At 39.1% G+C, this 14,104-nt stretch overlaps 1 long non-coding RNA gene across 1 annotated transcript; it reads right to left on the minus strand.

The window, feature by feature from the left end:
* Positions 1-143: 143 nt before the first annotated feature.
* On the minus strand, positions 144-12,460 carry LOC121886136. The gene is made up of 4 exons (XR_006092677.1): positions 12,357-12,460; positions 10,606-10,719; positions 7,416-7,565; positions 144-294 (listed from the first exon to the last, which is right to left on the minus strand). It is a non-coding gene; the product is annotated as an uncharacterized LOC121886136 (long non-coding RNA).
* Positions 12,461-14,104: the final 1,644 nt, after the last annotated feature.

A 14,104-nucleotide genomic window follows, 5' to 3' on the forward strand; every position in this document is an offset into this window, starting at 1 on the left:
GGGGGTCCACATCCAGGGCCCCCGGCGCCTCCCCCCGCCCCTCATGGAGGGAGAAGGCTGACTGGGAGTCCAGGTGGGCCTGTGTGGGCCAGGAGGGAGGAGAAAGAGGAGCAGGAGGAGAAGAAGAGGAAGGAGGGGAAGCAGGGTGGGACAGCTTGACTGGGGCCGGAGGGTTCAGGATGAAGACAAACTCGGTGTTGGGTGTCCCGATGTGGGACTGAGGCCCCCTGGTGGCTCAGGGAGAGAACAGAGGCTCCTAGGGCATCAGGCTGTGATTGGCTGAGAAGGTAGAGACTATAAAGAGAAAAGAACAAAGGAAGAAAGGAAAGGAAAGAGAGAAGAGACATTAGATGAGTTATTAGTTTCTGAATGTTGCAATTTTGTCAGATACAGTACTGTATGCTTAGACTAGACTTTGTTTTCAATCTCTCAGATTTTCTCAGCTTTAGAAATATAATGAATTTTTGTTTTACCATGGGCATTTTAATAGACACAATGAGAAACAAAGAATATCACAACTCTCGTACTAGTAACTGCATCTGATTTGGGAATTAATGGGTTAATTATTTGTGCAGTCCTGTTCCAAAATAATGTATCTCTGTCATATAATTATTACGCAACACAATAACCTAATCACATTCTGTATCATACATTGCATACAGTTTATATATTTTGCAAAAAACTACAGTATCTCACAATTAACAAGCTGAGGTACACTTAAAAAACAATATAGTATAATTAAAAGGTACTGAACAGCACTGAACTTGTTACCTAGGCAACAGTTCACTCAACAGGTTGAGATTCATTAATTTTTCAACAGAGGTGAGCTCTCCCGACATCAAATCTTTTGTTTGATCAAAGAGCCTTTCACTATAAACAAAGCAGAGCCCGGCCTCTTGTCTGTGTTTTGGGGTCACAAAGATGAAGTTACCACAGCCTGAAGCTACACACGGATCAGGTTCCTCAGCGTGACTCTAACACTACTATAAACACCCTGCCGTAAGAGGTGCTACATGCTATATGAATTACATGCAGAACCATTAACGCCAATAGCTTCAGCCAACAACAGTGTGTCTTATCCCAAACTGTGTTATTGATGCCATTTATTTTATATACTGCCCGATACGAATTTACACAAATGGACAAAAGAGAATCATATGTTGTAAGATATTCAATTATTTGCGGTTGAACAAACAGTATGTGTGTGGTTTGTCTTAAAAAGATAATGATGGGCTATTTCATAGAGATTTCATTCAAGTTTATGTACCATCTGCTGGTTTAGAAACTTATTTTATACTATAAAGGCAATTTAGCAAAATATAACCATACACTACAAGCATCCAAATACATATAATGTTGTATATGGGTGAGAAAATACACAAAGCTATCTTCATAACAAAGATTTCAAATCACGTTTTAGAACGTGCTGATAATAAAATATTCTCATACAGTGCAAACAGTTGTGTGTTATTGTTAGAATAATGTTTTTCTCACAGACTGAAGACGCTTCACTCAGGCTGTTAACAAAAAGGACACTTGATACCTCCGACCAGTTATTGCAGTCAATAAAACATGCAGGCCAGAGGGCAAAGGTTTAGGTTCAATTAAAGCAATAGCTACTAGACTGGTGGTGTAACGACAGCACAGGCACGGGCACGGACGGACATGACACACACAGCTGTGTACACATCATAACACACCCACCTTATACATGAAATAACCCCGCCCGCCCCCCAAGCACCAGTATCACTATCACCAGCACAACCAGAAGCCCTTTATTCCCCTTTATCCTTGTTGGTCTCCTTTGCACAGACCATCCAATCAGCTGAGTGTGCTAGTTTGTGGCCAACCCTCTCCCATCAATCCTCTCTCTCTCTAAGAGATGTCAGCACATGCATACACTTGAGCTTTTATAGTCACCCCATTATACCGTCCTTTTTCTAAATCTATGTGTGGTGCGAGGAGACGTTCCCACTCACACGTACCCGCAACTCAATAATACTAATTAAACATAGACGCTGTGGATATAAAAATATTTTGATATTGCATACACACAAAACAAAAGCAACGCACTCATTGAGAGAGAAAATAAATAAGAGGCATGTCCAGGCTTTTCACGTTAACAGTCTGTCAGTTTCAATTTAGCAGCTAGTGAGGCACACTGTTGGTTTGTTAACCGTGCAGCCAAGCGAGACCCTGTCAGCCACTTAGGGGTGACACTAAGGACATGGTTATTAGCCATCTCCCCCCTCCTTTGTGTTTGAGTCTTTTTACTGTGCTAGACAGGGTGCCAGAGAAATCAGCTGGGCCATCATTCGGACTGAACATAATGGAGCTGCAGAGAAGATTAACGCACCAACTTCTGTGCTCAGAACCGCTAATAGAAAAACTGGCCAACACAGACTTAAAATGCTATCAGGGATAACTAGAATCAATTAGACGTTAATCTGATAAAATGAATCACATGAACTAAAAAATGCTTGTGCCTCATACGACTGGCTTAAAGTCATGTCTGTGCTGAAACTGTGTAACACAAGCAGAACGTCCTGCTTTTAACCTTGGAGCTTGGACCGGACCTGAGCTGAACTCAGAAGAGGTAAAGGGTATTTGAAAAGCTCTACGTTGGTACTCTGTGCAAACAAAGCTCTTCCAAGAGGGTGAGTACGTGAGTAGAGGCACACAGGAGTGAAAGAGAGATGAAGGAAGGAGGGGGAGGGAGAGAGGGGACGCCTGCACTAGAGGGTGCATTAGAGAGACACGGGTGCTTAGGAGAGAAGGGAAGAAAAAGACTAATTGTTAACACTTTCTATTTGCCCTGTCAGCAGGAGATTGAATAATTCACATTCTGAAAACAAGCCAAAAATGCAGGGGAGGGTTTGTTGATCTCTTTTGTGACTGGTCAAGTTACAAAACTACAACTCTGAACTTCCCAGTAAACAATAAAAAAAACTGTCAGTAGCTTGTTCATGCAGCAAAGCCCAAATAATCCAGTGTAACAGAGACACTGTAGCAGTGTTTGTCAATTTAAATATATAGAAATCAGAAAACTATGAACTACAACAGCAGTGTATCTTGAGGATTAAAATGAAATGTGCCGGAACAGACAACCATGTGATTTGGCACTCTTTATAACTTGGTATGAAATTGAAAGGTGACAAGGTGAAGTACTTTTTTTCCCAGAAGTACTTCGCTTTGATCCAAAAAGCTGAAACCAATTCTAATGAAAATCAACCATTCCCTCCCCAAGTATTTTCAATGATGACCTGGGAATCACAATAAGCCAATACATTACTGACATAATGCGTCACACTGTTTAATGTTTCCTGTACAAACATGTTAACTATTTATTCAACCTTGAAAATGTGCCCCTACAAGAAAACTCAGCAGTTTCAAACATACAAAGCAAAATAATTTCTTAGATCACGTAACCAAATTTATGTCTAATGAGAAAATATTAAAGTTACTGTTAGTCTTTTTACTGTTTCTCTTTTTCCTAATGTTTTGACTCACATTTCATTTTTAAACTCCATTCAACATCATGTGTATCCTCTTCAAGACTGCACCATCAAGGTAGACTGGGCAGTGTCCATACATTATTATTATTAAGTTGCAAATACAAGTAATGTATGTAGGTTACAGGGAAGTAGAGTAAAAACACGCTTGTTTTGGTTTCAACTCAAAGTACAAGAGCAGGCAGTAAAAGCTTCTTTCAAAGCTTACAGGGAGGTGTGCATCCGTTCTCCAGGGTCGTAAATACAACAGGAAAGTCAACAATACTGAACAGAAAATGGGGTGAACTCTGTTTATTTCTTCAAGAATATCAAATGGATGTACAATACCTGTAACGAGGGTTTTGCTTTAAGTTCCTTGGAGCTCAAACAAATTAACTTAACTCTGTCATGTGCTACACATTGGCCTTCAGGACACTAGAGAATAATGCATGCAGGGTCTGGATGATAGCAGCTTTTTAATGATTAAATGTCATTAAAGAGTTTTCCAGGCTGGGCTAAGAGGCTCTGCATTACAGAAAAGCTTTAAAATAGTCTGTTGTACTGTTCAGCATAAACTACTTTTGAGAAATATCTCATGTCATGATAATGTTGGTAACCGCCTAACAACACGATAATGTAAAGCAATATTACAAAGTTCTCTAAAAGCTCAAACTCTTCCTTTAAATTGATCAACATCATCTGCCTTATTAGTGGAAAATGCCAAGATCCAATCATCAGGGTGGACTAAATATTTGAACCTAATCAGCTAAAAGGATGAGATGAGCCAACAGTGAGTCTACAGTATGTCCAGAGATGAGCTGCATCAGTTCATCATTTGAGAATACCATTAAATCCACAATAACCTGTGACAGCCTCTGCACCTCAGAGCTAACACAACCACATGCACACCCTTTGAATCAGAGGACAAATAGATCAATAAAACTGCAATTGGATGTTTAACAAGTAATGTATATATATATCCATGCTGCTAACCAATGCAATATTCTGCAGCTCATGTAACAATTCCTGTAACAACCACACTGATTTTAATCCACACAAGGCAGGAGAAATGTAAGAACAGATTATTAGTGGGGTTAAAAGGCTAAAAATACTGAATTCATGGTGACACACTGTTTTATTAAACTGACAATATACTTGGCAGCAAATGTTAGAAGTGAAACACAGCACTCATCATTACACACACACACACACATTAGAGTATCAAAGCAGCGAACTGAAGTGAGGATATGATCCCATAACCACCAAGAGACAACTCTGAATCAATACAGCTTTCTATCATTTAGTCTAGACAGATTTAGCTAAAACCACAAATTCATTTTCCATGTTATCATACCCTGCTCCACAAAGCCACGAAAAACATCCCAGTGGTGTCAGATGAACAGCTGTAATCCTAAATATACTAAATGACATCACATACTCGTTACTGCGAATGCCAGTTGTTCTGAAGCACAAGACTCCCTCATAGAGTTCAATTATGTGAACTGTTTGGTTAACCATTTGCTACCTATACTTATACTTTGCCAAGTTTCCATAAAAGGACAAGTGCATTAGTGGTGTCGTGACATCATAAAAAGGAGACTGAATTAACAGCAAAGAACTGGCGGTTTCAAACATAAACAAGGAACTCAGAGACGTCAGTACAGCTTTGTGTCGTCTCCACATTGCCATGGTTGCTTTAATACAACACAGATAAGCTTTAAAATGACATCTTTACTGATATCTGTTATACTACTGATAACATCTCATTTTGATATATCAGGCACAGGTCAGCACAGTGCAAACACAAAGCCTGCATCATAACAAAAAAGCAGGATATAATGCCAGATAACAGAACAAATATTGAGGTTTGATACATTGAAGAGAGCCGGGAAGGCTGGAGAAAAGGATTGATAAAGATGTGGTGGCTTAGATGAAGATATGGAAAAACAAGAGGCAATAGAGTATGACTGTAAGTTAACCAACGATTATTCTCATTGGTTAATCTGTCCATCATCTTTTTTAGGTTCATCGATTCAAATTATTCCATTTATATTGAAAGAATTTGTAAGAAAATCAGCAAAGCTTTACATTTGAGAAGCTGGTAGCAGCAACATTTGGTATTTTTGTTTGATAGTTGACAGTCAATCAATTATCAAAACTGTAATTGTTTCATCACTAGGAAAGAGTGCAGTGTTCAGATGAGAAAAGCAAAGGAGAGAGACAGCTAGAAAGCTCATTTATTTCTCACAGAGATAAAACAGAAGACATAGGAAGGGAAGAGGCTGGGAAACAACAGGCAACGTGAGCAAGAATGCAACCCTGACAACTGGGAGAGCTATATCCGGACAGCAGCTCCACGTGAAAAGAAAGTGGTCACAAAAAACCCAAATAGAAATCTCTCATTCTCTAAAGGCCAACCTGCTCTGTTCACTCAATAAGCGATGCCTTGAATCTGCTCCAGGAGCTGTAAGGGACACGCAAAACTTTGGTTTAAAACATCTGACCCATATTCCAACTTAATCAGCTTGTAGGTCTTTGAGATTTGGGCAGAAATAACAACTTGTGTGACTCAGAGTTGAAGATTAGGCTGGTGTACAACAGAGAGTAAGCCTGCTGAGTTACTGACTGCTACAAACTTTAAAACAGAAAAGCTACTGACAGACCAAGAGGTAAGATTGAAATAATTAACACAGGATGCAAACTTCCAGCGGTACTATCAAAAGATCAGACGTCAAGCAGACTTTAAAGAGTGCCATTATGTTGCTAAAACAGCAGAACTGATTATGTAAGAGGGGGTCACAGCACTTTTTGAATCTAGCTCAGTCATTTTTTTATATCTTAAAATACTAACTGTTGTTTTAAACTTACATTTTACATTTTCATTTAGCAGACACTAAGTTAGCAAACTTAGAAAAATCAGGTATGTTTAACAAAACCTTTTATCTATCCTTCCCTAAAAAGTTCCCTCAGCTTGAACACCTGCATTACCGAAGCTAAAAACCAATAGTTTCTGACCGACCTCTGAATGTGTAACTGACATCTGGAAAAAATTATGGATGCCAAACCGCACATAACATTAACTACGATGTCTAAAGTTAAACTGTTGCTAAGCTGTATTACAGGTTACTGTACAACGCCAAGTGTCTTTGAGATTTGAATTTTTGCCACTCTCAACCTGACAAATCATTTCTGAGGAGACATGGGATGCTTTGTTATTAAATATTGGGGGGAAAAAAGCATTTCATACCACATATGTTTCTGTCAACAGTGTGTCTCTGATAAATGATCAAATGAAACAAGCAGAAGAGGTAAAACACTATTTTAAAAAAGGTATAAACTCACTCTGTTAATATTTACAACATGAGGTCAGCATGTTCTAGCATGAACGCCAGATGATCACTTTATCACTTAAATTGCTTTCAAGGCAATTTGTTTTGTTCAGAAACGACTGAACCCACAACAGCAACACACAGAAAATAAAAAGGGAAGTGTTCCTTGAATTGTGACATCTGACAGTTCAGAGATAAATATAACACTTCATCGAAACACAAAATGAAATTGCCTTTGGGATTCAATCAGCAGGGTTTGTTCAACAGTACATAGAAACAAGCCTTGAGTCAATTTTAACAATCACATTAACTCAATTTAAATAAAATGATAAGCAGATTTAAATAGTTGCTCATAAAACAAACAGCGGAACAGTTAGGAAACAAAACATCCTTTTATTTGTTTTTATCATGTTGACCTGACAAATAAGAGGTGAGGAGGAAGACAAACAGGTAAAAGCTCCTGTTTTAATCAACACAGACTGAGTACAGCAGCACAGGAGAGAAACAGCATGCTAAAATGCTAATAACACTGATCAAACCCACCAGCTATAGTATTTAAAAAAAAAAACACACACACTGTGTGAAATGGACTTACTCTGCTGCTGCAGCAGTTAGCTTAGCATAGGATGTCCTGTGCAGGTAGGGCACTCTTTCTCTCTTCTTTAATGTGTGTCCATCGAATTAAATGCTCTCTAGCTGCTAGTGCTGCTTTACCGGCCGGCTTCTGTCCTGTACAGAGTGTGTCCTGTCAGAGGAGAAAGAAAGCAACAGTGAGGAGGGGTGGAGGTGGGGCTGAAAGGGGGGGGGAATGAGAGAGAGGAGGAGGGACATACAGAGCAAAGGCGTGCTGGTTTATCATAGAGACTTAATGGACAGGCAGACAGAACATAAAAGAACAAGTCTGTGAGTCAGCACTTGTCCAGAATATTGTAAAAAAACAGTGGCAGGTCAGGATTTTCCTCTTCCTTATGAACACAGTCATTTGCATCAGTCACAAGATGCAAAGCTCCAGGCTTTGGTCTCTACTGTATTAGTCAAATTAGATTTATGTCCATAGATCAGACTGACTTTATCACAGCAACAATACCAAGTCTGTTTCTCAGCAACACTGGTCACTGATTTACAGACAGCAATCAGTTATTAATTACACACTGTCTCAAGCTGTGCGAACTTACACTGTTTTGTTACAAAGGCCTTTCCACATTTGACAAATCATTCTTTTAATGTCTCATTCTCTTCATGTATTTATGAATGTTTCTTTTGTTCCACTGTAACATTAAAATGACTTATAGTGTTGTGTCTCCCTTGACGTCATTCAGACCTGAATGTATCATGCATGTTTACACTTGGAAGGGATTTACAGTATCCGTCTAGATGGCCAGTTTGGACCGTATCCCGGGGGAGTGATCACAACACAGACGTTTACTTACAGACAACATCAGTGGTGTGTACAGTTGAACACGCAGCCCACAGAGGCCACCACTGTTTGTTAAATCTGGCTTAACTTAATACTGGGGACAAAGTTTACTAGTTCAGACAAAACAAGAAAAAGAATACTGACAACATACCATCACGAAACAAAGATCAATACTATTTATACTATGTGAATTTCTTATTTAAAGGTCTAGTGTGATATTGGTATTCTATGTTTACCAAAAAAGGTAATTGTAGTTTCTTAAGAATTTCCCCATGTTCTAAAATAGCAGCCACCTCCTCTTATTATCTAACATGTAACCTGATATAGCCATGATATCATAGGAAATACTTAAAACACTCAATTACATCACACAAGATGTTGTCCAAAAAGCAAGAGGCATAAATTCTCCAACTCTCTGAGCTGAATCACTTCTTTACGGAGCCACTTCTACACTCTACAAACACTTTGCTGATTGGAAATAACACAAAACCGTTTCATAGTGTAAAATCTGGCAGCCTTCGAAGGACTCAGCTATCAAGTCTGTAAAAACCAGCAGTTGACTGTGGTTGAACTCTAACATCCACATGAGCGGCAACGAGAGCAAATAGTTAAAATTATGAACAAATACAAACTGAAGAATAATATGCGGGTAAAAAGGCATTGCTGCCAGAGGCTACTGCTAATCGGAACAATATTTCTCAAAATAATAAAAGATCTAATAAACCCAGTTATATGACCAGAAGACTCTGGGCTTTGCTCCAATGGCTGCAAGGACTCACAGGCAGATTACAATCCTGAACAGTAAATGTGGACTAAAAAACTAAAATGAAATTTCAACTCTGCACTGAATTGTTTGTGTTCAAGCAGTATTACAGGGTCTTAAACTCTTTGTATCTAATAAAGATCATACCATCCTTTTCTTGTTTTTTGGCGATCAAGAGGGGGAAAAAAACCTTTAAAAAAGGAAATCACAGGGAGGGAGAGGAAGAGTGGGAGAGAAATTGTGTTTTCAACTTTTTTCCCAACTGAAGACACTCTCTGCGTCCTCTAATAACTTACGGTGTCGATGAAATGTCAGTGTTATTCGTTAATAACTAGAGCTGGGTGTCAGTGGTGTTGATTTTGACATCTGCATTTCTGTGGCAGTACCAAAATGATACTTGCCAAACTTCTCAAATAATAAATGCAGGCTAAGCACAAGCAGACAAATAGTAAGTTTCCTTAAACAAAATATAGTCTACAAATGGCAAAACGAACATTTCAAATCAGCAACTGTTTAATCAGAATAAGTAAAAAAAATTTAAAAAACAGTGGATCTGAGCAAACATCTGATGCCAGCTTACATTACAGGACGGTATTCAAAACTGCGCTACAGACACAGTACACTGTTCAATACCTAGTTCTATTAATAACAAATACATATATTTTAGTGCGTTTCAAAAAAGTTTTTAAAGGTGATCATGTGCTCCTTACTTCTTATAATACCATACCTGGACTTAATTTTAGTTTGCAGTGTTTTCCACTCTGCCTCTGTGAAGTCATTTCCCTACTTTAAATCTCAATCACTGTGTTGCACACACGGTGAATAATGTGGTTTACACACAAAGGTGGCATTCATTCCCCACCACTGTCTGTGTGCACAGAGGGTGCACCTCCTGTAAGTCTCTGCTGTCTGATTCCTCTGCAAAACTACAGCATACAGAAGCTATTGTTACTTCAAGGTCGTCACCTGTGGGATTAACAAGAAGGGGATGACTTTTTCTAACCTGCAGTACAAGAGTCACAAGTGTTTTAACAGAGAAGTGGTTAAAGAAGAAAGGCGATATATTTATAAACTAATGGTTCCAAAGGACTGTGTTTCAGGTACCTGCTGTAAAGTAACACACACTATTATTAAAACTTATATTGCCAAGGCTTGATAGTGGAATATTGATCTTCACCTTGACTGTAAGAGATTAGCTATCATTATGATTCATGACATGATTAGCAAAACAAGATTAGCTATGTCAAGCCAATAGATATAACGTTAGGTTAACGTTAACTTAGCTAGCTCCACATATCAACAGCTCATTTTTAAACAGCTTTATTAAGTCTGACCTAAATGTCAGTGAAGAGCATATTAACTTTAATCAAATGTTACTCAACAGAGTTCAGAGGATGTTGACAAAAAACAAGACAATATGAACCGTGTTATCAACAACACTTCCACCCACGGAGGGATCCCACCCTGCAGCGTTACGGAAATTTCCCCTCACTATTAGTTTAGATAGTTTGGGAAACAAACGGTGATGCGCCAAGTGTAGAGTTAGTAGAACAGTCTGTGAAATGTCAGTAAGAAGTAAAGAAAAGGTGAAGAGATTACACTTACATGTTTATGTCATTTGAGTCTGTTCAAGGTCGTGGTCGGCGCTGAAGTTTCCCACAGTAAGTTTGTAGCTCAGCTGTCACAACGGCTGGTCCGCTCCGTGTTCCATTTGGTCATCTTGAGAGAGAGAGGCATCATGGGACATGTAGTTTGTTAAGGAAGTGCTTTTTTTCCCCCCCCATCACAAACCTGTAGAGTTTGTAAAAAGCAAACCATTTCTGATTATGATTCATCTTTATTATTATTATTATTATTATTATTATTATTATTATTATTTAGGATGATTTTTTGTTGTTATTAATGGAAAATTGACTTAGAAATCCACATGAACATATTGGCTGTAGTAGTCAAGTTTCCAGTCACACCTGCAGGGGTACCCCAACTCTGTACTTCGTCCTACATGTCATTCTACTGTAAGAAATACGCATATATGAGACGTATGTGCAAACTGAGCCAGGCGTAGTAGTAGCAACTGATCACATGAAAAGTATTTTAAGCCAGAGAAATCATACTCTGTGGATATTTTTGGTTCCCCTGTCTGACATAATCAATTTGAGTGAGTGACAGATGACAAACCCACAGCGCAAAATGCTGGAGAAATATAAAAGACTATGAGAAAATGTAGGAGGGCTGCATTGCAAATAAATGAGCAAATATTAGCTATCCTGTACAATACATGTCATATACCTTAAAAGTTTAAATGATTTACACACATATCTCAATCAGATCCCTTTCCATTAGCAACAGTGACCTTTACGAGCTGTACATCTGTCTGATTGTTATGTGTGCCATTGACATTTGTAGTAGATGTTATTTTCAGCTGCCTCTCCTTTACTTTATCTGGATCTTCTCAAACTGGTAAGGACGCCCACATGTGAGTGGAGCAAATGCTGAGCTATTTTAACTTCAAGAGCCAACCACCAAACCCGCCTGAGAATGTTCACAGACATACTGTGCACCCTCAAACTTACACACACACACACATCTGATCTGACCATAACAGATGCCTCAGGTCTTGCTGAGTGTAAACTGACTAAGTCTCTGTCTACCTCTAGTGGCAAAAGTCTGAAAGAACGGAAAGATTCCACTCATCATGATCATTTGGTCCAAAGGTTCCCTGCTTTATTATGTTTTAACTTTTCTTAATGTGAAATAAAACTAATTTAATCATTTACAATCAAGGTGTCAGATTTATTTTATGGAGTGATAAGTGATGAGTATATACGACTGGATTAAATGTTTTTTGATTGTTAACTAAACAATGTTGCTTGCTCTGGTTGAAAGCTCCAGAACAAGTGATAATAAGTGGACCTTGAGTCGAGAGTGAGTTTTGTCTGCGGTTTCCAAAGTCAAGAATGAACTGTGTCAAGCTCAACCTAACAGTGCTCAAAATAATGTAATGTTTGAACATCTACACTTGTGAGATATGGTCAAAAGCTCCAGACAAAGCCAGTAAGTGAACCTTGACTAGAGACTGTTTTGTTAGCTGTTGTTTCCAAAGTGAACTCTTGAGCTCTGTAGATTTGGAAAATCCAGAGACTCTCAAACTGAATCATTAAAAACAAGGCTTTTTGTTCTTGCTTTATGATTTTTTCCACACCTCCAGTAAACACCACAGCCACTGTTTTTGCATTCAAATTATCTCCTGGTCAGCTGCGGGCCTACTGTCCATTGTTCCAAAATACTCCACAGTGGTCAGCCAGCACTGCAGCACTCACGTGTCTTCCATGTGTAAGTGATGATTAATAATTTACCACAGTCTCCATAGATCCAGTGAGCTAGTGGTCTGCTGCAGGCCACTTCCTCTCCCAAGGACAATGGGGCCATTTCCTGCGGGTTGCGAAGGCAGAGGGCTGGAGAGAGAGAGAGAGAGAGAGAGAGCAAAACAGGCCAGTATTGTAAAGCAGGGACATCATATCGGCGTGTCCTGCCCTTGAAATGAAAGACAGGTTCGGCTGTGAGATTCATGGTCTGTTTGTTGGGAGGTTGCAGGGCAAGACTGGAGCCAAGTCAGCCAGACACCATCTTTTTGACCCCTGCCTACAGGATATCCAGAAAGCATCTTTGGAAATGTGTCTGTCTTTTGTGACTGTATCTTGAAGTGATATGTTGCAGACAGATAAAGAGTGAGAAAGCATAAAAATAACTTTGTATCACAGGCAGTGTGTAACTTACATCTTCCTTTTTTTAAAAAAAAAAAAAAAGGAGACTGTTACATGGACATTAACAAGTCCACACCAGCACAAGGTGAGTATCAGCACTGAAACCCAAAAGACAGGTGGCTTTGACAGCATGAACCGTGGCCCCACATGAATCCCACTCTTTTAATTCCTGGCTAATAATCAAAATAAAGAGGCTGCTGTGTGTTCAAAACAATGGCACCATTCATGTCACTACAGCCCCTGTGTCCACTATCCAGGGATATCTGAGAAAGCCCAAACAAGTCAAAGACGTGGGAAAAATACAAGACGAAATAGCAGTTTTGACAGTAAAAAGTTGACCATGTACACAAGCATATCCAGGATATGATGGCACTGTCCCTTTCAATGAATAGTCTCATGAACACCAAGCCCCTCAAGCAACACATGAAAACCCAAGAGTGTCAATCGGGCCCGAAGCTATTTTTAAAAAGAGGGTTGTCAGTCCGGACACTCACTCTGACAAATATAATGGCCTATATAACCAGCATGCCTTGTCCCCCTCCGTCCCTGTCTCTTTTAGTCTAGGAGGCACAGATGATGACTGTCACAATGGCCACAAAGGAGAGAGCCATGACAATTTACCCCGAGGCAGGACATAGTATATAGCTTGACCTATCTGAGGCTGTCATCCAGCCTGAGTGTTTCACACAAGCAGCCAGACCAGTTTCCATGCACACATTGTTGCCGCTTCAGACATCACTGGTAGTCTCTAAAGAGGGGATAGATTTATTCATTTCTTTTTTTCTTTTGACATGTCTAAAATGAGTAATATTTTTTAATGACTCTGATGTTATGAAATTTTTGTTTTTCCCTTTTCTGTGCAGGGAGGAGCACCGATTTTATCACAGTGTTGTTGATTGTAAATACCTGCCCAGATGGTAGAGGAAGTGACCAGTGGTGTGTTTTCACAAAATGCTTTATAACTCTAACAAAGGCAGTTGCAATGAAGTTATAGAGCTGAAACCATTTGTTGATTAATCCATAAATTGTTTAACAGAAAATGAATTAGCAACAATTCTGATAATCAATTTATTGGATTCCAGCATCTCAAATGCTAATATTTTTTATACGTCTTCTGTATTTGTAAACCGGTTTTGGACTGTTGTGTAACAAAAACAGCATTTTAAATTTCACTTTAACAATCTCACTTATGTATCTGTGGTTTTTCTGCTTTCACAATCAAGTTCCACAGAAGAAGCTGTGAATCATGCCTCATAATAACTAGGTAGAAACATGCAACACAGATCTATATCTCTAAAAATGTCTCCCTCTTGCTCTCTCTCTCCTCACTTCCTCCCTTC

This window comes from Thunnus maccoyii, chromosome 2 (assembly GCF_910596095.1).
Source record: "Thunnus maccoyii chromosome 2, fThuMac1.1, whole genome shotgun sequence".
Taxonomy (NCBI): Eukaryota; Metazoa; Chordata; class Actinopteri; order Scombriformes; family Scombridae; genus Thunnus; species Thunnus maccoyii.